Consider the following 26204-nt stretch of genomic DNA (forward strand, 5'->3'; position numbering starts at 1 on the left):
AAAATCTTTCCAATTCACAAATCGGAAGATTTTTTGTGCTTTTGAGTTTAAGAGCTGAGCAGTACTTGAGTAATCAGTGGAAAGGACATCAGAGGGCACTCTAGCCCAACTTTCCACCCAGATCAATGTCCGGGGTGGATGGACCAGAAAAGCAAAATTCCTAGATCCTTGTTTCTCTTTGATACTCTAGTAATATTTCCTCTTCTAAAGCACCCCCAGAAGAGAGAAGTAGTCATTGAGACCCTTCTCTGCTGTAGGAAAAATGAGTAGTTCCTGCAAAGAGTCGGTAGCACGAGGACTTTTCCGTTTCTTGGTACATTGCCCTCACCTCACTGCTGACCCTCCACTCACGTTTGTATTAATAGAGCCTCAAACAAGTAATAGGCCCAGGTATATGATCTTAAAAAGAGTCCTTCAATTTTGGCTTTTGTCCCTGGCCTTCACATTTTCTTGAGTTAGTCTGTGGGGGTGGTTGGGGTTGTTTATTAGTGAGGTATTTGGCCCAGGAGCTTGTAGTTTTGTACAGAAGGAATTTATTTAATCATTCCCCTCGGTTGATGGAGTGTGCAAATGTTAAGCTTAGGTTAAATGATGCCATTAGCAGATGGCACTGTCACAGACGTTTTACAACCTCTGATGTAGCCCTTACGTCCGTGAGTGATCTACAGCAAAGCAGTAAATAACGTTTACATGAAGCCTTTGAATAGGTCACAACATAGTCAGAGGATGACAAATGACGATGAGCCATAAATTAGTGTCCAAAAATGACTCTCCATAAGGCTGATTCGTCCAGTCACAGAATTTTCTTCTACCCACATCTCAAGTGCTGACACTTTTCTCTTACATGTGAAAGGTTATTAAGTTGCATTTTAGGGGTTGAAGAACAGACATTCAGTCAAAGGAAATGATAGCCTAATGTATGTTGCATCCCACATACATTACGGCTTTGGCTGCCTTCTGCCAGTCCACTTGTGCATTGCACACACTAACACTTGAGTGATTAAATCTAAAAAGATGATCCTGAACATATCCAATGTGAAAGAGCACATTTCCTTCTACAAGTATGTTCAATATAGTTTTCATTTTCACAGGCATTTCCTAAGATGATCATCTTGGTTTTCAAAATTTATTTGAGTCAAGTTCTAATTTTAAAAATTAATTATCAAAATGGGAAAATATACTTACATGTTTCTAATTTAATCAGACTTGATACTAAACATTTTATACAAATAAACATATTGATATACTTACCAGGCAGGGGAGATACTGTGGTCACGAAGGTGGTTTTCCCAGGGCGAGGTTTATCCATTGCGCTCCATAGATAACTGACCCCTGTGACGTCCCCAAATGTGGGAAACTCGACTGCATAATTTGTGGTAGTGGGGGACAGTGTTCAAGCTCTACCCTGAAAAAAATTGATATGTTAGAAATAAAGATTTTATATATTATATGTATGCTAAATTTAATTTTAAAAATTAGTGTGACTAAAAGTAGATATTGGCTTCACACTTGCCCAAACTAGTCTTTTCCCTAGAGAAATGAAATAAAGAGTTGATGACATATTAAAATTGATTTTTGCTTTTGTTTACTAAATTTTCTTCTAATATAAAATTCCATATAAAATCAATACCTTACAACATATATTATATGCTAATTTCTATATGTATAATAGTGTGACACTTAGTTTAAATGTCTGTTATTTATGCATTATATATTTTCAGTGTAAATCTCAGACTAGTTCAACATTATTAAACCACTTAATCTATTCGAAACCAATTAAAACAAAGAACTCCTGGAGAAGTTTCTAAGATATAATGCTTCATATAGTCGGAAATATTTTTGTAATATTCAGTGTAAATCATACATTGGGTAATAAAGGAAGACATGAAAATCCATTTTAATATAGAACTTTAGATAATCTGGTAGTTTTTATTAACATAATTATTTATATTAGCTCCACAATGTGTAATGTTAGCAGCATGATATAATGGGAGGAGTATAGACTCATGAATCAGCTGGTTCTGAGTTAGGATTCCAACATCAAATATTAGTTTTTTGATAGATACCTACTTTAATACTTAAAGCCTCAGTATCATTATTTGTAGAAATATAAATAAAACTAGAATTCTGGTGAATAAAGATACTTAATGTAGAAGATTTCACAGTGTCTGAACTCAGCAATGAGTTAAGTAATGTAGCTTTACTCTGCATCCTTATATTGTCTTGCTTCTTTAAAATGTAAATTTTTAACCCTACAATTCCATTAAAATAATTTCCTAGTCAACTCTAGATAATATTACATTTAAAACCTACTCTTTTTGAAAAAGTACTACCCATGACTTTAGGCATTGAAATAATTAGGCGTAGATGTTAGGCATAGAAATAATATTGAATGCTCATGTAAAAGAGAAGAAATTACAATAATTTATTCTGACCTATAGTAGATATAATGATATACATAATTCATTTTCAAATATATTTCCATATCACTTATTCTTTTTCTCACTTGCATAAAGTTAGAAAAATTGGACATACACATTTAAACTCATCACTGTTTGCATTTAAACATATATCATTTTCAGTTTGTTTTTTTCTTTGTGTCTGTCTGTGTGTATGCATTTATTTATGCCTATATGCATCCATATGGACCTGTATGCATCTATATGTCTGTGAAAATGCATGTACATTTTTAAAAATTTCATTTTTTTTTTTTTTATTTTAAATTCACCTTTATTGTTGAAAGTATTACAGATGTCCCTTCTTTTCTCCCCCATTGACACCCTCCATCTCTTGCCCCCCCCCACGTTCACTGCACTGTTGTCTGTGTCCATTGGTTATGAATATATGCATATAAATTGTTTGAATTATCTCTTCCTGCCCCCCTTCCCCGCTTCTCTCTGAGGTTCCTCAGTCTGTTCCCTACTTTCATGTCTCTGGATCTATTTTGTTCATTAGTTTATTGTGTTCATTAGATTCCATGCACATTTTCAATCACATAGAGTGTGTACTGCTGTGTTGCCTGCTATCAAACTTTCTAAATTTATCATTAACATTTTTCATATGATTGAATATTATTTTAATATATGTAGAGATTACACAAGTTTTTTGTAGATAATCTGACTCCAGATGGGGAAATGCTTTTCTTTTGTATCTACCAGAATGAATATTATATATGGTTGAGAATTAATACAATTTGTGGGAAATAGAATATTTTTAAAATTTATTTGTTTATATTCTACAAGTAAAGGACTGCTAAAGACGAGATGCACTAGACAGTTAAGAAGATTTTTTTTCATTCAGACTGTTGCATTAATTTACTTAGAAAAAAGCAAAGGAAAGGCGCCTGAGGAGGTGGAGGCAGGTGAACAAGGGAATCCGGGGAAGAGTGGAGGTGGTCTTGTCGAAGTTATATTGCATGAAGGAGGATTTTGCAGTTAGCCCTTTTCCAGAACAACAACAAAAAGTGGAGAGATGTCTTAACCATTATTCTTTTTCTGAAGTATAGGACTTGAATAAAATTAAACATTGTCAGGCCTCATGAACAAGACATAAAAAAATAAAATAAAATAAAACTTGTAAATTTGTGACAATGGGAAAGCTAATCTGGATAATTTTGGTCAATGTGCCTGTTCTTTTTAATTCAGCACCAAGATTATAGGCAACACATTAAATGCTTGCTCCAAATATCAAATGTACATTAGTAACTCAATTCACAACTATAATTTCTTAACATAAATTAATCCAGAATCATCAGATAATAGGTATAAGTGAAGTCTCATTATCATCCAAACTTGAAGTCTTTGATATTCATAATTCTTTAGTAGGATAGCAGGATTTAGGTCCCATTTCAAAAATCCCCTTTCCTATCTAGTATTTAAATTTCTAGTAATTACAGAGAAAGGAAAGAGTTTGCTATTTCACATACTTGAACACATGAATCTGTACAGTCGTCTGCAACCCAGTATCACCTGACTCTGGGTGCCACCCTGCTCTGTCCACAACCCCTGTCCAGCCCACTCCCAGTCATCCACACAGACCTAATACTACCTATAAGGTGTCCAGGCTCTTGCCACCACTATGACACCACTCATCACAAACACAGAACTTCCTCTCGGTTTCCTCCCACAGACCTGTGTATACCATCACATTTAACAAGATATTACTGAAAACTCAGGGATAGGAGCAGAGCATTGCACTGGAGAGTAACTTCAAACAACTAATCCAAGGCAATTTCTTCTTTTCTAAAATCCACTCCCATGAAATTGCTGATTCCTTTGGTGTTGTTAAATAGCTTTAATATCTGTTTCCCAATGGTGGGTCTGGTCTCTTTCTTACCCTCTGCCCTAACTCTTCAAGGGAGTATGGCTATAAAAGTATCTCATAGGAATGTTTCTTTTATGAAAACAAAACAAAAAACGGCCATCATTGAATAGATGATTCAAATAAATCAGGTGTAGCACATGTAAAGCAGTTACTGGTCACTTGCTCTGGTATAATCCACATGGAATCCATATGCCTCGATGTTCTATTTGCACATCCCTCCCTTTAGGGTTATATAAACCTACATCAAATTAGATATGCTAGGATACATAGTGTGGTATCACAAGTGCAAAATGTTAGTCGCTTAACAAAATTTAAGTCTCACTTAAATAATATGTCCTTTGAGGCCACCTCATAATTCTGTTGTACATCATCCTAATTGTGCAACCCAGGCTGATGGGAGTTGTCATCAACTAGAATAATGTTCATCTCCAGAAGGAGAGGGTGAAAAATTAAAAAATTCACCCAGGAGAGACACGTATCGATTCTGTTAATATTGTATTGGCCAAAACAAGTCACAAGGCCCCACTAAACTAAAAGCGTTTGTCAAAGCAAAAATTGCGCTAAACAAGTTAAATAGGCCAGGAGGACTTTATCCGAGGCTGTTGCAATAGGGCAGAAGGGCCAGAGATCGCCCTGTGCTTAACTCTACTGAAACAAAGGACTTGAGAATTTGAAGAGGAGTCAGGGATCTTAGGCCACCTGTGTTTGCTGATTGCTTTTACCCAAAGGAAAAGTCCATTTTTCCTTATCTTCAGGACCAGAGAGAGTTTTACCACTGGCAGCAGGGTACCTGCCGAAGTCAGGCTCCTAACCTTCCACAGAAACGGGGAGATAGGGGTGCTGTCTTCCTTGAGGATTCCATTTCAAAGGCATTGTTCTTATGTCCTTGAGAAAGACATTCCTGGGTTGTAAAATTGCAAGAAGCTTTTTAAAAGACTTACATCTCAAAGGAGCAGAAAAAGAATTTACAATTACAAGTTTCCTACAGAAGAGGGAAGTCAAGGATTTAGAGGCAGGAAGAAAGCCTGTCTAAAGTTTAGTCAAGCTGAGGGGAATGTCTTGGTTAGATGGGAGAACTCCAGTATTACTGTGGTTTTGAGAGGGAGACTGGAGCTTTTAGGTGGACAACATCTGTGACTACTACCAACACAAAACCTTTTCTTTCTTAGTTAGTGACTATCCTTTTGTGAGCTTGTTATAATGTGTCAGCGAGATAACCAGAGACGCACAACAAATTGTAAAGGAGCGCTTTATTCTCACCAGCGGGCTGCGGAGGGCATAGTCTCCCCTCAGATCAGCAGCCACGATTCTTCTTGCTGTCCGATTTTAAAGACAGAAGCCCCGTCCTCCTTTTGCCACCACCACCCCTCAGGGGACCGGTACAATAGTGGGTGTGACAGCGATTACAGAAGTCAAAATTAGCATTATTCACCAGGCTCAGGAGAACCTGCAAATGCCTGCAGTTACTGGCACTCAACTGCAAATGCTTCCCAACACGTGGGGCAACTATAATCTCAGGCAAAATTCCTTCACTTCTAGGGGTAATTAACCTATTATTAGAAAAATATCAAGGAAGGTCCATTGATGATAAAAATGGAGTTATTTAGTCACCTTAGCCAAGAGGCCTACATGAGAATGGAATCCAGTCGCCTTAGCCTCGGGCCCAGGTCAAGCTTAAGTTGAGTCTTTTTAACATTTCTGTCCCTGCCATTACTAAAGAGGAAACATTCTGGCTTCGATAGAATACAACTACTAAAATGGTGGGTACTGTTTCCACATGCAACTCTAGTTGACTTCACCTAACTACTGGTGCAAAGCTAATGAGCCCTTCCTCCATCGATTGCATTGAGGGTAGCATCCTTGATAAATGTGACCTGTAGTCACTTGGCTCTCTATTATTGACACTCAACTTGAAGCCAGCCACCACAGTTCTCTCTCTCTCTCTCTCTCTCTCTCTCTCTCTCTCTCTCTTTAAAAATGTTTTTAGTGAATTTTTTTTTTGAGAGAGAGAAAGGAAGGGAGAGAGATAGAAATATCAATGTGAGAAAGAAACATTGATTGGCTGCATCCTGCACACCCCCTCTGGGGATCAAGCCTGCAACCCGGCATGTGCCCTGACAGGGAATTGAACGAGGACCTCTCAGTCCATGGGATGACACTCAACCCACTGAGCCACACCAGTCAGGCCACAGTTTTCTCTATTAATTGCAGAAATGTTTTATAGACTCTAATTTGTTAGGGGACAGACCCACTCCATAAAAGAGAATCCAGACAAGCACCTCAGCCATCACAAGAAAGGGAACCCTGGGAATTATTTGTGCTAGATCCTTAGCAAACGCCACAGCCTCTTCCTGGACATTTGTAATCCAATTCCTAGTGTTCCTCTTTTAATAATTCCCTACTTAATAAGTAAAAACAGACTTTTATTTCTATTCCTAACCCCATAAATCACAGCAAGTGGCAGGTATTCATAGGCTAGTTAAGGTACTAAAGGATAATTAAGAACTCATCAACTCTGTCTATGCTTATGTCCTCTATGTCTGTGTCTGAACTGCTACTCCTTCAGCCTGCTACCAATCAAATTGTGTCCTCTCCAAACGAATATATTGAAACCTTACCCCCTAATGTGATTATATTTGGAGATGGGACCTTTGGAGGTAATCAGATTTACATGAGGTCATGAGAGAGACAGGCCCTCATGATGGCATTAACGAACCACCTCCCCTCCCCAAACCCCACAGCTAGAGGACACAGCAGAAAGAAGGCTGCTGTCTGCAAGTGAGGAGGAGAGTCCTCACCAGAGAATGACCCAGCTGGCACCTTGATCTCAGACCTCTATCTCTGCCTCTGGCCCTAATTAAGCAAATGTGGTATGTCCACCGCAAGACTGTCATCAATCTGACTAATGCTCCTTTCTTTGGTGCCTCTCAATGCCCAGAAAATCTAGAGTCTAAAATTCACCTTAACTGTTCTTTCTCTAGGGATACATCACCTACTTCCACTTATTGTACCAAATTTGATATAACTAGACCACTCCTCTTAGAATTACTCTAAGTAATTATACTGACAATGTCCTCATCTGATGGTAATCAGAATCCTTGGTCTCTGATGCCCTTCTGGTCTTTATCTTCCACCAGGCAGCTCAGAAGTAGCTTATCGTGCAACCATAGGGCCAGAGTCCATGCATCACTGTTTAATTTCTAGGCAGTGAATTACATGGTGTCATGAAAAGTTTCTAGTGCTCCTTTATGAAACGTAATTGCTTATGTAGGCATCGTAGTACTACCCATCCTCCTGGTCACATGTAAGCCTTTGGGTAGGGGTACAAAGGATAAGAGGTACTTCACTCAGTAAAGAGAACAGCAGTCAATCCTCAGGATTGTCCAAAAAAATATTAAATTTCACTTGTGCTTAAAGTTGAAAAAAGTCACATGAAAATTTTTTTAATCATTCCAGTAGAGAGAGAGCAGAGTGGGTTGCAGTTACTTTTTCCTGATCAAATTTTCAATCTCTAGGAAATAGAGATTCATATTTATTTCATTGAGAAAAACTAGAATTTTATGCAAGTGCTTTGAAATTTATGAAATTTGCCCAGAAATTTTGATTCTATTTCTTAAGAATTTTTTTGAAGGTGGTTTTTTCTTCCTATCCTCAGTCCATGCAAAATTTTCACAGAGGAATAGGAAAATCATCTTTCATATAAAAATATGTATTCAGATAAGCCAGACCTACCTTCTTCAGATAGCAAATCTGGAGAGTTTTACCAATCAATTCACATCAGAAAACATTCCCCAAGAGTTTTTACTGCACATATCTGAATTTTAATCAAACTACACTTGGGTGATTAAGCTCTATTTAGATTAAGGGAAATTTTTTTAAAGGAAATTGACTCTCTCTTAATATTTAAAATACACCTATTTTTAATGTAACAACCATCTCTGGGAATTTATTTTGGAGGAATTCTAGCAAAGATGAGAGATAGCTACAAAAATGTTCATTGCAGCATTTATTATAATAATTAAAACTGGAAATATTAATAGTTAACACTGGAGTATTGATAGCTTACTATTCACTTAACATGTATTAACTCGTGTCAATTAATCCACACATCTCAGGTGTTTGGTTGAATAATCCATGCTCCTAACCAGCCTACCTTTCTGTCCCTCCAATGTACAGAGCTCATGTGTAAGACTTCCATGGCAACACAGAAATATTACTTGAAGAAAGGATGCTATCACAGTTACTGCTGAAAAAAAATAACCAAAAAGGAAATATCCAGTCTTTCTTTTCACATTCATAATAGAAAGGTGATAATTTTCCCACCGACTCTTAGAAATAGAGTTAATACGAGTATATACACACCTGTATATTCTCCTTATATATATCATATATATTTTCTATCTTTTATGTAACAACTATACCCATGCTCACCCTCATTCTCAAGAATGTAGATTGCATAAAGAAAAAATACTGAGTTAAAACACTGAGATTTGAAGATTATTTGCAGTTGCATTTACCTAAGCTATCTTGACTAAACACAGTACTTTGTTCTATTACACATTTTGCTTCAGGAATTACTAAGTTGCCCATGTGCACCTGTTAATTTTTCTTACAAAGTTGTATGCAGTCTGTTTACCATTTTAAAGTAGAATGAAAGCTTTATATTAAATAAAAAAATAGAGGCTTCTATACCTTTTACTTCTCAGAACGTACCTGTGGTTTCCAATTCGGTGTAAATAATGGCTTTGCAGATGGAAGAAATTGGGTATTGAGAAAAGTTACGTTGGACAGGCCTTCTGGGGATGGAAATACGATCCATAACAAATATTAGCAGCTACAACAACAGTCGTTCCAGATAGAATATAGAAGCTGAGATCACCAAGTAGGGACTTAAATATATGTTGAATAAATAGGAAACACTGATTCAGCCAAGAGAAAAAATTAGAACTACCAACATGTATTATAATTTGAGACTCTAATCTGTTAATATCATGTCCCTTGTTTCCTGATTTCTACCATATAAGTTAAATGGTGGCATCTGACCCTCATCGATATTTCTTTGTATTCCTGACACTAAAGAGTATTAAATATGTGATTCTCATCTAACTGTTTTGCAAATATTCAGAAGCTAAGGTCTTCCTGCAATTCTGAAACTCAGAGCAACGTGGCCTCCTCTAATTGTTTCCCCATTAATAGAGGCAACATTTTGTATTCCATCCAGCCACAACAAAATTATTTCCTCCAACTGGGAAAGTAAACAACATCCTCCAAGGCAGAGAAAAATTTAAGGCTTTATTAAATTTTACAGATCATTTTTAAAATGTGCAATAATAAGCACTCAGAATCAGACATATTCCTAATAATTACTAAATTCTATCATCTTGTCCAGTAAACTACCTATTAAATGATAGTATCTTTCAAATGATACAACTTTTTGATAACACTTAGGTAGACATTCTGTTCTTTAGAAAATTAATTTAAATATTTTCTGTATAAATAAAGGGTAAAGAGAAAAAGCAATGCAGTGACTAAAGTAGGAATCACAGAGTATAAAAGGGACTTGTGAGTTCCCTTGATACAGAAACAATGGTTGCTTCACAATGAGCTTCACTTGGACTAACTTTAGATTGCCAACATAGTACCAAGCCCTTAAAGATAAATAAGTCTTAGCCTGGTAGAGTGGTGAATTTTTTTTTTTTCCCCAGCCTAAAGAAATGTGTGTTCCTGAAAGAATGTGTCTTCAGAGAAAGAGACAATTCCATTGAGCCCTGGTTGTGAGGACAGGAGAGAGAGTAGCTTGAGAGGATATGGGTGTAAGGGAGGATATTTATTACATGGGAGAGTTTTTTGCATGTTTAAATGCTAAGGAGAAAGACTCAGGAACAGATACTGGCACATAATAAGTGCTCAATATTCAAGTAATAAATGATTGAATTAATAAATAGAGAGAGATGATAAAATAATTCAGCATTAATAATAAGAAAATCTCTAGAAGGGAGCATGAAGGTGAAGCAGAATATAAGAGATTGTCATTAGAGTGTAAGAGGGTAACTTCCTCTCCTTTAATGAAAGAGAAGATAAGGAAGGTCCTTATTGATCGATTATAATTATTATTTTTATTATTATTGAGTTTTGTAGAAACATTTCGTAGATGAGGTCGTCTGTTGGGACTGATCTGTTGGAAGCATGTGGTGGGGAATACTATAGAGAGCAAAACAGAGCCCTAGAAAGGAGACAAGTCTGCAGAGGATTTAAAATGTGTATTATCTGTGTGTAGGAAACGGTGGAGTAAACTGAGCAGGGAAGTCTGGAAGCATTGTGGGAGAATCAGTGTCGGCTTAGTGTGTGTGAGCAATTGTAATGTTCAGCCTTCCCAGTGATCCCAGTCTAGCTATTCGTGTGCCCTTTCCGCATCTCTGTTGTCATGGTGCAGGCAGGCAGGTAGAAGGTGGGTGCTGGGACACATGGTGGATGGGATCCTCTGTATCCTTAGAATAAAGCCAAGGATTAACTAAGTAAGGAGATGTAGGAGTAACCGGGGAAAGTTCACCTACTCTGACTTAATTTTTAAATTGAAAAAAATGCTAAGCCTCTTCATGCAAACTTCACCTCCATGCTTACCTCCTAGTTTATCAACTACATCTGAAGACTCATTACCTTGTTCTTCGCTACAGTAAGTTTCCTTGAAAGTATTCCAACATTTGCGTCCCCATTCTTCTCCCTAATAGAACTCTAATTTGTTCAGGTGTTTACCTCCTGCATGTGTCTGTGCTTCCCTGGCAGCTGGTCGCACCGCAGTGCTGGCAGACAGAGGTACGGGTGGGCCGGCAGACCTACGCCAGCCACACACCATCTATCTGTGGTGGTTCTTTCCCCTAGCCATTACTACTTCAGACACAAACTTGTGACTCAATCCAGTGAATGTGCCAAGAGGGCATGTCAGTGGAAGACATGTGGGAAAGGTTGTCTTAGTCCTAAAACAGACAGAATATTTGAGGCGAGGATGTGACCCTGGATCTGCTGAAGCAGACTTGCGTGGACAGAAGGGAAAGCCATGGCAGAGGGCAAAAGTATAAAGAACCTGGGATTTTGACAACTTCATTCAGGTATGAAATTAACATCTTTAGAGCTACTCCTCTTCTGGAACTCTTGTTTTGTGACATAAATTTATTGACTTTTAAAGCCATTTTGAATTATTATTATTTTTTATTTCTTGCCACTGAACACACACCAAATTGCTTCAAAAGCTAAAAGGAATATCTCTTGAAGAAAACAGTAGTAATAATCCAAACTAATAACCTCATCATTTTTAGAAGAGAAGGCACAGAGAGTGCTGGGGGAGGGGTGTGTGGGGAGGTGGAGGGTATCCTGGGGATAAACGGTGATGGGAGCAGACTTGACTTTGGGTGGTAAACACACAATGCAGTGTACGGATGATGTGTTGTGAAATTGTGCACCTTAAACCTGTAGAATTTTGTTAACTAGGGTCACCCCAATAAATTCAATTAGAAGGAAAAAAATGTTAAATGTATTCATTGAGTTAACTGTACTTTCATAATGCATATGTATAATGTCCGATTATTCTCATTATATTTTATAGGAGAGTGAAAATGGGTCATCAGGAATAAGAGGTTTGTTTAAAGGCACTCAGGTTTGAGTGGCAGTTTTGAATTCAAGCCTGGACTTGTCCAAATGTGGTGATGCTAGTTATATGTACACATTTAGTAGCAAATGCCACCCAGTGTACTATGTGGTTGAAACATTCTTCTACTATATGACCTGAGAAATTGGTATCAACACAATATTGTCTAGGGGGTCAGAATTCATTTTCTTCCGTAGATGGGGAGATTTTTGTTTAATTGTTCTGTATATACAGCAAAGAACCTTGGGGAACTACTATCTGTTCTTGAGGCACACACTAACCGAAGAACAGCTGGAAGACAATGTGACTCGGCAGGCAGAACAGCAGGCTGGAGAACCAGAGACCAGGATTTCAAATCCCATTTCCCTTTCCTAAGGAGGAGTGACCTTGAACAAATGCCTGCATTGGATATGCTTCTGCCCCAGCAGAAATCAACATGGAAATTGGGGACTAGATTTGATGTGCATTTAATATATCTAGTCTGTTCACCTTAAGTCTATTTCCATGGGAACATGCATTCATTTGGAAACTTAAATGTCTTACCAATGGCAGATGTTTGTGATACTGTATCCCAGTGCAATATCTAACCCTCTTTTTGTGATATCAGGAGGAGTCATTCACAAAAGCTACTAAGAAACTCCTAAAATTATAAAACAAATTTTACTTTAAATTATTTTAAAATATAGAATTATAGAGTTGAGAAGTAATATATTGAAAAATTAGCAACCCCTGATTACTCTCTCTAATTTCTTGTTATAATGTCAGAATAGGAATAGAATAGAATAGAACAGAACAGAACAGAACAGAACAGAACAGAACAGAATAGAATAGAATAGAATAGAATAGAAGTCAGCACAGCAACAGCAAAGTTAACAGAAATATTGTCCAATATTATGATTATTTCTAAAAAGAATTTCCATGGACCAAATGGAGAGAAGATATCAACACAGAACAATGGGATAATAAGACTTTATTTTTTGTACTTCTACCATATACATTTGACGCAAAGATATAGATTCTTTGTCAATAAGATAGGAAAAATGCCTCTACCTTCTATAAAAGAGTACTTCCAAGGTGTTTTGTATTGTTTGTAGTAAACTATTGTGGTGGTCAAAAATCCAGACAATGTGATAAACTCTCATTGGAAAAGTATTGACAAGTGACAGGAAGTGTTTTTTGTTTTCTCCCCCCACCCCCACCCCATTCCAAAGTGCTTTCTGATTTGTCTCCCAAGATGTTCTACAGGATTAGTTTGTTCTATGTTCTGTTTCATAATTATCTATTGATGCTCTCACTCTGACCATCCAGATTGTCACAGCATGGCATTATACCAAACTGAGATGTCACTAAGAATTTGTCTCCAAGCCTGGAAAAATTATCAAAGTGACTCTATTCCTATGGGAATACTTTCATCAATTTCTTTGAAAAATTATGAGAGGCCATCATAATTGACTTTGTCACATGTTGTTATTATTCCTAAGACTTTTATAAAGTAAACATAGTGTAGACAATTCTCTGAAAATAAAGTAGCCTCAAATACAGGTAATTATTCCCTTTTATGTTGCAGTTGCACTAACCTCAAGCTGTAAATTAACAAAGGTGAAAAGAAATCAAGTCAGAGCTGGTTAAAGGCTCAGACAAGAACAATAGTCACCTCAAAGGAAGACAGTGGAGTTTTAAAAATAGCAAGATTACCATTGAATATTTATGGAACCCATTTGGGGAGTTACACAGCATCATCCAACTTACAAAAGGAAAAACACCTATAGTAACATAATTAAATGTTAATATTCAACAGTATATATGAATAAAATACCATTTAATTAAACTAAGAGATTTAAAAATATCTTGGAATTGTGTAACAGATTTTAAGAATATAAAAATAAGGGTTATAATGAACAAATAAAGGTGAATTTTATGTTTATGATGGAGAAGTTGTCATACATATGATAATCTGGAAATCAGGATCGAAAGAAAGCAGATCATTAAAATGTATTGCTCCAATTTCCAGGTTATTTCAAAAGCTCATATTTGTTATAATCGTTCCCCATGGACCTGTCACATTTTAGCATATCTTACAAGCAGAAGCATGGACTGTCCTTTGTTCCAGATGTTTTTCTCTAGAATTATAGTAAACAGCTTTGAAAGACCAAATAGTGTGTTCTTCCGGAGTGAAGGCAGGCGTGTTTGCTACTCAGAGTAAGGGATTCAGGTCCCCTAAGGGCAGGGTTCCTGTGGGTAATACCACCCAGTAAGTGTAAGGCATTCATCTGTGCCAGTTTGTGTCACCTCCATGACCTGGTAGTCTTGTTTCTTCTCCCCAAATTTATGAAACTGTGGTAGACAAAATCTTTAGTTCACAAGTAAGAGAAAATGTCAGCTCTTTCTCAATTCTTAATAGTTATGGCAGTGGGGAGAGCATGCTAAACAGCTGTGGCTTTCTGGAAGAGAAAAGATGAAGCTTCCATGACTATGTCGGGGGACAAGAGAAAACCCTCTGGCAACTGGTATATATTCAACCAAATGGTGGGCAAGGGTGGGGACATTGGGTGTGGGATCCCTCACTCTCAGACCTATTTGTGAGCGCCTGAGGCTGAGCCTCGAGAGGTAGAAAGAATAGAAACAAGTTGCCAGAATGGCCCCTTGACGGCTGCTCACTCCGCTCTGTGCAGCTGGAGGAAGGGCTTGTGTTATGACAAGTGACAATGGGGCTGGAAGCAGCATGGCTAGAACCAAAGACAGTGCAATTATGGCTGCTGGACCAAGAGTCCTCTAATCTGAAATGAATGGAGTCATCAATGAGGACCTTGTTATTTAGCACAAAACTTCATATAGGCCCCCGAAAATTAAAAGTTTGGTTTCTGGCTGAGTGGATGGTTTCTGGAAGTGAATGTTCATTTTATATGCAGTCACTCTCTTTCCATACCCTGTCCACTTCACCCTTTCCCGTATTTTAATCTCCCTCTCCCCTCTACTAGCCGCTTTCAGGGAAAGGGTGATGAAGTCACGGCAGTGGATGTCCTGTCGCCAGGGAGGCCAGTGGCCACGTGCACTCCTTCCTGTTTGCTGGGTAACTCCGGGGGTGGGGGTCAAGCTTTTGTGGCTCGATGGGATAGAGGCAAACTAGTCAGCATCCTAACCATGCAAAGAGGAGGTGCTCAATTTCAACTATGTGTTTTGGACAAAGTTGGGAGTGGCAAAGAAGTTAAAATAATCTCAGAATGTTGGGGTTGGGCCAGTGACGTGGGCTGTGAAAGAATTCATGAAAGGAAACATAAGAAATGCAGGGAGAAAACGTATTTTACTTTCCAAGGGAGGAAAGAGCTGGGTACTGACAGAGTGATACAGGGAGGCCAAGAAAGAGTGGCTTGCACTTTTAAAGAGCCAGCAGTTGCTGTTGCTAAGTGACAGGGAAGGGAGGGGGTTGTGTTGACTTAGCCAGATGCGGGAGTTGTCTTGAAAAGAACAGTTTGTTTGCTTTCCAGGAGGTGGTCAGGCAGATGTGCTGAGGATGTGCCTTATCAGCATTTTACCCTTGTCTGTAAAACAGGCTTAGAACAACAGTTACACAGAGTTGAAAAGGGAGAGGCCTGTCTGAAGGGAAGGGGGGTGAGGGAGACAAGGAATCCATGCTAACCAGCCTGAAGCTGTGAGAACAGCACGGGGGAGGGGTGGGGGAGATAGTGCAGCCTTATCTCATCCTGCTGTTCTGTTTGAACAGAGGAGCTCTTTGAATCAGAGGAGCCAACAATCTTGGGGTTTAATTACCAGCTGCTTCTCATAAATTGTGGAAAAGCCATAACAAAGAAAAGGAGAAGCCTGTTTGCTGTGCTTACACATAGGTGGAAGCCTTTAGGTTGATTCTTCCTCATCTGAATGCATCTGAGGAATCAGTGTGTTCTGTGCTTGTATTTCTCTATGCCAAAGGTGCCAGGGGGGATTCTCCACCCCAGGAAGAGCTAAAAGTAGAGAAATGTTGGTGTAACAAATTCCCCTGTTATTGCCACCAATGGGTAGGTAAAAATTTAGTGCCTCTACACTCAAAAATCATAAGTGTTCACTATATATATAATACCCTGTTGACTGAAAAGTCAGAAGTGTGAGTCGTAACAGCTGGGAAAAGAGTGTTACCGAATATCTGCCAAAGGTGTGGCTTGTAAATCCCAACAAAAAGCAGGGGCCATCAGCCAGTAAATTTCTCAGAGACATGCAGGCATATTCAGAATACACAGCACCTCTTATAGACAAAGAAAGCTGCTACCTCTTCAACCACAGCAACTAAAAAGTAGACCCAGCATCTTACTGGACCTGTTGGGATTAGAGACACCATGCGCCTCAGTTGGGCATTCTATGTGGTTCTTTATATCAGCTAACATTCAGAACAGCATCCTTTGAGTGAGGCACAAACCAAGTAGCTGTAGTAGCAGCCGTCCAGTAAGCTGTGGCATTCTCTCTACCTTTGGGATCCAACTACCCCAGTGACCCTTGAACTGCCATTCTCTAAGACTAATAATTTTGCTGATTAGAGCCTCTGGCAAAGGAAGACAGATGTGTCCCTTGGGGTTTTGGACCTGTTGCCTCTAAGACACAGCTATCAGCTCAAACCTTTTCTAAAGCAGCTGTTAGCTTTACTGGCCTTAAATTGAATCTGTATACCTGACCCAAGGAAGCCTGTGACTCTCTGGCCTGATAGTCCACTTCGGTGTGGGTCCACCTGGACCAAATGACTAACAAGACTCAATTGTCAAGTAGAAATAATAAATGAGAACACAGCCAGCCTGGTCCAGCAGCAACTTAGCTTTCCATTTTTTGAAAAACAAAAAACAGCTCTCCCTCTGGGACAAACTTTATTTCCTATTCTACCTGCTGAAGCAAAGACACTGGCTCATTTGGGCTCTCAATTTCCCGAGCTTCCTCTAAATGCCTAGACTGTTTCACTGATATTTCCGCTAATCTGAATCCCAGTGGTGTCTACTACGCGGCTGCAGTTCAGCCTAATGCAAACAATTCAGAACTGAAAATCGACATGCTTGTTCTGATCAGTCAGAATAACTCAAGACTTTTCTCATAGCACATTCCAATAGTCACATCATTGAACCTTTTTATATTTGAATTGACTCTTGAACTGTTGACAATGGCTTAGCTATTTGGTCTACCACTCAGAACACTACTTACTGACTGTCAGGATAAAGTATATTTTGGATATCATGAATGATTGAAATAAATCATGTTACTGATTGAACCACTCATGTACATGCCCACAGTTAGGCTCTGTCCCCTGATTAGATCCATTAGAATCGAGTTGTTGCTTGAACCCATACCACTCAGATTACCACCGTTGCTGCCTAGATCCATCATCATAACAGACATGGAAACATATCCACCATAATAGACTGAGCCCAAAGAAAACAACTATGTTTCCGCCTTAAAGGATACCAGTGCATTGCCAGCCTTGTGACTCCAACCCAAAGCTGACCCGTGTATATCACTTCGAGAGAGGGAATACTCAGAAAGCCGCTGTTCTTGCCCCTCCTGGTAGATCAATTACCTCAGACTTTTTGTCCATTCTTGGATGAGTGGTGGTATCTAACTACTGACGCTTGACTACACTTTAGATAAGCTTCTTCCTGCCTTCCCTGACCTCCTTTTCACCTTGGCTCTTGCTGAATCCAGATGCCTGATCACAGAACTCCCGTCCTTCCCGTTTCTTAAGGCCAGTTAGCAAACTCAAATGGCCTAGGATCCCCCCCGCCCCGCCCCACCTCTCAGAAACTCTCCAGCCTTTTGTTTCAGTGCAGTAGAATTCAGACTATGTTCTAATCTCTCCCTGCTATAGTAATAGTTTTGAAAAAATTATTCCTTACCTGTTTAACTTTACCCACTGATTTTTTTTCCTTTGATAGCAATGGTGACACTTTTCCAAGTTAAGATGTGGCATATTCCAATTTGACCAGATGGCTATAACCACACCCTGAGGTGCTTGGAACTAAGCTGTACCTTTTGTTTAGCCTTCCAGACCTTTTAAAGTCTTTCAATGGTAGAAAAAAAGCCACCCAGCAATGAACTAAAAGTCAAGCTGTTCAGTGGGTCTTCCCTGTTCCTCATTATCCTCAAACATCTGATACTGTTTAGCATTAGAATGGCTATCTCAAGCATTTTCTCAAAAAACAAAAAACAAAAAAAACTCTCCTTTACTCCCTTCATTCTGCTTCATACATCTTAGTAAGACAGTTTGGCCACCAGATGTGACTGCTTCCACAAAAATATCACCTCCTCTGGGCCACTTCCTAGGTCATGATCAGGATCAAAAGGGGAGGTTTTACACAGACCAACTTTTAAAATTCAGAATTCCTTCCTGACTGTTCCTGAGCTTGATGTCCCCTCTCCACCCCTCAACACACACAGCACAATTCCAGCCTTGTCTGGTTGCCACACTCTCCAGGTAGCAGCACAGCCAGAGGAGGGCTCGGGGATTCAAACTTAAGTCTGGTTCAGCCACCTGGGTTTTCTTGTTGAATTGACATGATCCTAGATCATAAAGATAATAAACACTTGGTTGAGTACACTGCTGGTTAAATTCCCCTAGAGAGGTTCATGTGAGTCAAGGTGGGGATATAATGAGTCACTGTACATCTTTTAAAAATACCCCTGTCCCACTCCCACCTGACCCTTCTGAATGAAAGAATTAGGTGCAAGTAGGGATGATCAGCAAAAAGGTAAAATTATAGCTGATGGAATGAGACACATCTGTAGTTTGGTGGAGGATGAAGAGCAATATTCCTGAGGTGGGGAGAGAACATGTCAAATCCTGGAAGACAAAAGAGAGTGAGAAATATTAATGAACTTTATTTCATATAGCTTCTGGAGCCTTGTTCATGAAGGATAACACCTTGGTGTGGCTCTCCCAAACTTCTGCAAGCCCATTAATTTACCTGACTTCTCGGTCTGCTCTTACCTACCAGAAAGTTCTGGCTATGATTTAACTATGATGCGATTGGATCCTTTAACCTTACCAAGAAGTCTGTTGGTAACTGTAAGGGATGGCCTCAGCTCTGGGACCTTCCACTCTAAAGAATTCTTAACACCTGTAGCAGTCTCTTAGTGGGATGGACAAGTGCAGTCCAGCTGGTGGTACAGCAACACAGCACAGATTGGACTGACTGCTCTCACAAAGTGTCTATAAAAACAAGAACTAGACTCAATCATTGAAACTGAACTGGGAAACCCAGGGCTTACAGTTGTCCAGGAGACCATATCGAACGCACTGTCAATCTGTGATGGCCCAACTTACTTCTGCCCCACCTGTGGACTCCAATATGTATAGATAAGTTTCTTTCCGAGGGCACCGTGTGCACCCAGGGCTGTACATCTTGCGTAGGACCAAGAATTAACTTGCTTTTCTCCTGAAAATATGGTGATTGATACCTTAACTGTGGTCCTAAGAGACCTTCAAGTGTTTAAGTAAATACTATTAATAGGTTATGTAGCCCTTGGATAACTGGGAGGGGTTTCCAAAATGAAGCAGTTCTTGGTTACTCAGGGGGTTATTCTGGAGGGCTACACTGATTTGTTACTTACATGTACTCTGTGGGCAGTTATTCCTACAACGGAGGGCATCTAATTAGGAAAGGCGATATTAAATTAGTTCCTGACTTTAGCTGAAGTAATCAATGGCTTCCTAGGCTCTGGAAGGCATTCAGCCTAACCTCAAATTATTGGCCAGACTTATTCTGGAATTAATTCTGGAATGGATTTGATTTACGCTTCGTTTTTGTGGGTCAAAGTAAAAGCTGTACATGTGAACATGCCCTATTTTACCAGGAGTAATGCCTCAGGACAAGAATAAAAGTTCTAAGGAGAGCAGAGTTTTGAAGATACTCTGGTCTTCTAAAGCATACTCAGTTGTGGTGGTCAAGGATTTGGATTTGTTCAGCTGCCAGGTCCAGGAGTGGGGGTGGGGGTTGGAGGAGGAATAGCTGAGGTCATTACTACATGTTCGCCTCATTCTGCTGTTTGGATTCCTGTTGATAGTGGTCTTAATTAACTGCTCTATGAGACAAGGTGAGTGGACTTTTTCTCAGCCTGTATCAGTCAGTTTAATTAAAGTGGCTGAAGGAGTGGTGTACTAATGGGAAAATTCACCTGAAGCCAAGGTGGTGTTGAAAAAATGGGTGGATATTATTGTGAGACATTTCTCCACGGGTCTCTTGAGTTTCCGCATATCTTGCAAGGTGCGGCACAGACTGCCATCTGTTCCAGTCTATCTTTTCAAGGATATTTGTATAGCATAGATCCAGAGGTATGTCTTCCACTGGAACAAAGATCAGGGATTTTTCCCGTCAAGTATTGATGTTCTTTCTGGAGCAAGGGCAAGAATGCACACTGCCCATTAAAAGAGAGTTGGGTTTCCCAAGCTCAGGGATTTTCTTCTGTTATGCATTCCACTGAATATGTTGTCATCATCTGGCTTTTGTCTCCACTCTGTAGGGATAGGAGCTTGAGGAACTAGAAATTATGAATGCTATGAATAATAAACTGTCCTTTATCTCTGACCAAGCAATCTCATGTCTTCTGTCTGTCCCATTACAACAGTAACAGGCTGCCTGGCTGGTGTGGCTTAGTGGACTGAGTGTCATCCCATGGACTGAGAAGTCCTGGTTCCATTCCCAGTCAGGGCACATGCCTGGGTTGTGGGCTCCATCCCCAGTAAGGAGCGTGCAAGAAGCAGCCAATTGATGTTTTTCTCTCCATCAATGTTTCTATCTCTCTCTCTCTTTCCCTTCCCCTCTCTCTAAAAAATCAATAAAAACAGTAACAGTTTAACCTATCAACTTGGAAGTAGTATAAAAATCACACATCTTTTGTAGTTTTTGGTAAGCATGATATAAATAATGAAAAAAAATATAACTTTAGCTAGAATAACTGAGAAAAGAGAAAAATATCCAAGGAAATAAAATCAGAAACGAGAGAAGAGACATTGCAACTGATTCCACAGATATAAAAAAGATAAGAAGAAACTGCTATGGACAATTATGCACCAATAAATTTTATAAACTATAAGAAATGGATATATTCATAGAAACATACAATCTGCTAAAATTGAATTCAAATATATAGAAAATCTGAAAATTTAAGCCAGTCACAGAAAGCAAATACTGCATGATCCCACTTATATGATGTATCTAAAATAGTCAGACTCAAAGAACCAGAAATGTAGTGGTAATTGCTAGGGCGCTGGGAGGAAGGAAGTGGGGAGTTGCTATTTTAATATGTATGAAATTTCAGTTCTACAAGATGCATAATTTAGAGTGATCTGCTATACAAAATTTTGTCTCTAGTTGACAATACTTTGTTGTCCATTTAAAAATTTGGTAAGAGGGTAAATTTCATGTTAAGTGTTCTTACCACAATAAATTTTTTTAAATGCTAGAGTGTAACAATGATTGTAAGGTGGCCATCATAGTGTTTCAAATATACTTTTATTACTTTTACATATTATAAGAAGATAAGTAGTGAAGTAATGATAATCAAACACTGAAGATTGCATTGAACCCTGTTTTATCCCAGTGTTTTTCTCAAGTCCTTCCTTCATTCACAGTTGTCTTTGAGTTTGAAGTCACTGTAGAACAGCTAAAGGATCTGATACCTCATCTCTGCTTCATACCCAGTCCGCTGGCTTTGATCTCTTTTATATATTACTATAGAACACAATAGTTCTTTTGAGAACCTTAACACTGTTTAACTGGTGAATAAATGTGAATTTTCTGGGCAAATGAAAAATCTGGGATATGAAAAACAAAGGACTGGGATAAAAGGAAGTATAATAGTTGAGAACAGAAAGTATTATTAAAGAGTCCTTCCTTCCTTCCTTCCTTCTTTCCTTCCTTCCTTCCTTCCTTCCTTCCTTCCTTCCTTCCTTCCTTCCTTCCTTCCTTCCTTCTTTCCTTCCTTTCTTCCTTCCTTCCTTCCATCCATCCTTCCTCTCTCCCTCTCCTCTTCCCTCCACCCCCTCCCTTCTACAAATGTTATTTGAGCACTATTTGCCCAGTACTGTTCTAGGTGATGGTAAAAAGCAGTTTACTCAATAGGCAAAGCCTGTGCCTTCCTAGAATGTATAGTCTTATGTGGAGAGAGAAAGAACAAATAAATACATGATGACAAATAAAACCAGATTTAAGGATGAAGAATCTTGATTGGCAGTGATTGGGTTATTATTTTATGTAGAATCATGGGGACAGCCTCCACCATAAGATGACATTTGAGCAGAAAACTTAATATTGAGGGAATTAGCTATGTGGATATTGGAGGAATAAACACTTGTATTTTTATAACTTTATGAAATTATTTCAACTACTATTTTGACTCTGGGTACACTTTATATAAAGTTAAATGACTTATATGAGGATAATCACTGGTTTAATCAATGTTTAAATTCTCACTTAATTAAATTTACTTTGGCTAATATTCTTTCTCTGAGAATTACAGTCATCTAAAGAACTCAGTCCCAACATGGAAGTGAATAGCTCAACTTCTGGCTTTGGTTTTATATTCTAGCTTCAAGCAATTTAGTGAATTGAAGCATTTGTGAATTAATAACCTCATACTAATGATAGTATGATAGAGAAAAACATTTTAATGATGTATAAAATATAATTTTTTTCAGAAGAAGCAATCTTGTACAATTTATAGCACTTATGTATATCTCAGGTATTTCACAAGGGAATTTAATAAATACCACCTATCCCTTTAAAGAAAGTTCATTTCCAGTGTTTCTCAGTAAGATTAGTAATGAAAATGTATAAAAATAATCATATTTTCTAGCAGTTTAATATCCTATTTCTTGGGGAAATGAAAATGATCTGCTCAAGAAAGGATTGCAACCATGTGCAAAATCCCATGTTAATACGTTGACTCATTTAAACACGGTGCTTCCACAGTTAGCACTTAGAGCATGGAAATACTTCTCATCATCTCCTGAATTCTCTTAAAATCCAACTGGTATATACCACAATTATAATTGATAACACTTTAATTGTTTTCTCATTTAAGTATGCAGAAATTGTGACTTGATCATCCGAGTGATGTCTGTGGTCTCAGTAATGACAAATGGTCTCTTGTTCTTATCCCTCCTTCTGTTTTTTCCTTCTCATCTCTCCCTGTCTTCATAGAATAACATACAGAACTGAGGGAGGAAAAGGGCAACTCTGTTACAAATATAAGCAGAGTGTAAGGTTGGTAGAATCAAATCACTAAAATAGCTTCAACATCCCCCTACTAATCATCTCCTTTCCCCTCCAGTTTGCTCCCCTCCCACCTCTACATGAGCCAGTCAACCAGTGTACTCCCGTTGTACTCAAGAAATGACATGCTTACACCCTCAGCATTTTTATAGGAAACTAAGATAATTATTTCCCAGCATAGATCCACGCTAACTTGCTAAGTGGTCATCTGTTGTGTATTCGGGTGTTTACGTTCATTTTTTATCCTCGAGAATTTTTAGCTATTTTGCTTTTGTTAGCTTGACTGTAGTGTATTTCAATTTATAATATTTTCAGTGAAAATCCCAATAAAGCTACACCTGACTTGGTAGCCCCAGGTCCAATTTTAAGAAGAAAATTCATTTGAAAGCTTCAGACATTTGGAAACATATTTTTCACCTTATATGGTTGATAATACGATAATCTAATTATGTCCTTGAATTGTCCTATTGTGAGGTCAGGCTGATGATTTCTGACTTTTTTTTAAGGCACTTTAATATGTTTCTGACAGTCTGTTGATTCTATCATCATGTGTGTAGCTGTAATGTTACTTCCATTTGCCATGTCTTTATTTCTACCTTGTAACTTATGATAGAAAGGTCAAGGTTTAAGGGCAGCTATTCATTGTATCAACGTAAATTTAATCAAACACATTGATGTTGCTGACAGGTGGCAGGTAGTCAATAAAAATAACTGCTTCTGACAATACCAAGCAGCTCTTTTATGAATTTTGTCCTAGCCAGTTTTAACTTACCGTTCTGTTATGTGTAGAATAGTTTTTTCCTAGGAGTAATAAATATGGATGTCCCATTTTTAATGCCATTTTATTTATCAGAATTCCCCTTCTTTGTTCATTTACAATCTGATTTGTGGGCCCTTTGCTTTTATTATAAAATTCCATTTGAGTCAGCATACAAATATATATAAAGTAATTCTATTGATCAACAACAAACAATATTTGAAGAAAGAGAAGTATCAAACATATAAAATACTTGTCAACTTACCTAAACTATTTGTGTTTTCAAAACAGAAAACAAAGCTACTGATTAAAGTGATGGGAAATTTGACACCAACACACACACAATATGATGTGAATAAGTCAGAAATGTAATTATTTTTCTATTTATGAAATATTTCCAGTCCTGTACTCATAAATGATCTCTACATGAGGAAGTGAAATCTCCATCTCTCCTTTTGGGGCAGGCAAAGTAACAATAATTCCATCTTGTCTACCCATAATTGGGGTAACAAACTTATATCATAAAATGGTGATTAGTCGAAGCCTATAATGCAGTTGTCAAGTAAATTAGTCCATAGCCCTAAAAAGAGCATGTGGTTCACCCCCCTAAGCTTTGCTTAGTTTCCTTAACTCCAGAATATTCTCACCACTCCATATGTCTGTGAGTGTTAATATTCACAGGCTGTGAAAAGAGTCTATACGGTTGGCTCGGTTCCAGTTCATTACAGCTGTTGAGAAAACAATTGCAATAATAAGCACTACTACAATGATGGTAGTAAGGCCAGCTTAGAGGAGAGCATCTGTGTGATTCGCCCACCCAACCATACATGCTTATGTTGCCTGAGAGTACCTTCCCCAACTTGTCTGATTCAAGTCAGGTGCACTCAGTTGTCATTCAAGGAGACCATGGGAGGTGCATTCTAAACGGAGACAAGCCCTGAAAGGTAAAGCACAAAATCCAGGTACTAAAAAGTTATCTGTTCAAAACAAAAACAAAACACACAAAAACAGAAACAATGTCGTTTGAGCTGTGAAACTTTAAGGATGTTGAGAGGACATTAGATGAAAGTATAGGTTTATTAGGTATGTGGCCTTTGGCGTGTCATATAAATTTCCTTGGTTTCAGTTCCCTCATCCAAAAATTATGAGTAGTTTTTCTACCATGGTCACACTACCTCAAAGAATTATGTGATGTTTTAAGTACATAGCACAGTGCTTGTAATGTAATAGTTCTCCAGTAACTTGTACCTATAATTGTTTATTTTATTGTTGTTGTTATCATTCTTATTACTCGTCATACATACATTTGGTAGAATTTACTGTCGAGACATACTGTCTTATAATGCAGTTCCTTCATCAAGAGAGATGGCATTCTCCCATGCTGTGGGAGGGGCGCCCTGTTTTCTAAGAAGGAGAAGGTTAAGCACATAACTTCTCATTCAAAACCTCGCTCTTCAGATTTATAATTCTTAAAATGAAGTAATTTCATGTTCTCTGATTTGCTAGCCATTTTTAATAATGAAAAGAACATAAGTTTTTCTCTTCATCTCTATTTTCTTGGTTTTATGTCCTATTACTATTTATTCTCCTCTCAGAAACATTTGCCATTTCTTTACAGACATTTATATTAATCCTTCTAGGGCTATACTACATTTTCAAAATTTCCATGGGACAATATTAATTGTTACCTATTTGAATCCTGGCTCCCCCTATTTAGACCACTGTTTCCTCACAGGTCAGTTCTAATGTAACAAAACATCTGCTCTCCTACGGGTACAGGAAGGGGTTTCCGGTTTCTCTCCACACCAGTACTACCTTTAACTAACATTCCCCCTTTTACATCAGTGTCTGTAAGATATACAATAATCTATCTGCTTCATCTCTGTTCTACGGAACTCCTGGTCACTCTCCCAACCACCATTCCACACTTGCTAATGGCTGCACCTTCTTTTGAGTTCCCTCTCCAATTCTCTTACCCTCTTTCTGGGTGATTTCTATAAACGTGTACATAACCGAACAGCACTCAATTAGACTCAAGTTCTATATCCTTTCAAACATTCTTATCCATCTCATACCTCAATCAACCTGGACTTTATTTTCCAGACCACCCTTTTTTAATTTAAAAATATATATAATTAAAAATAATCTCATACTTTTTCTTTCACTTTTTTTATCCTTCCGTCTTTCTCCTAAATTCGAAAAAAAACAAAAACAAAACTGTAATCCAGCCTCTTTAAATCTC

The 26204-nt window shown here is 38.3% G+C and overlaps 1 non-coding gene across 1 annotated transcript; it reads left to right on the forward strand.

Moving 5' to 3' along the window:
• The first annotated feature begins 1243 nt into the window (after positions 1-1243).
• Positions 1244-1408, forward strand: LOC118630378. Its single transcript, XR_004959614.1, has one exon. It is a non-coding gene; the product is annotated as a U1 spliceosomal RNA (small nuclear RNA).
• The last annotated feature ends 24796 nt before the right edge of the window (positions 1409-26204 follow it).

Source organism: Molossus molossus, unplaced genomic scaffold (assembly GCF_014108415.1).
Source record: "Molossus molossus isolate mMolMol1 unplaced genomic scaffold, mMolMol1.p scaffold_m16_p_14, whole genome shotgun sequence".
In the NCBI taxonomy this organism is placed as follows: Eukaryota; Metazoa; Chordata; class Mammalia; order Chiroptera; family Molossidae; genus Molossus; species Molossus molossus.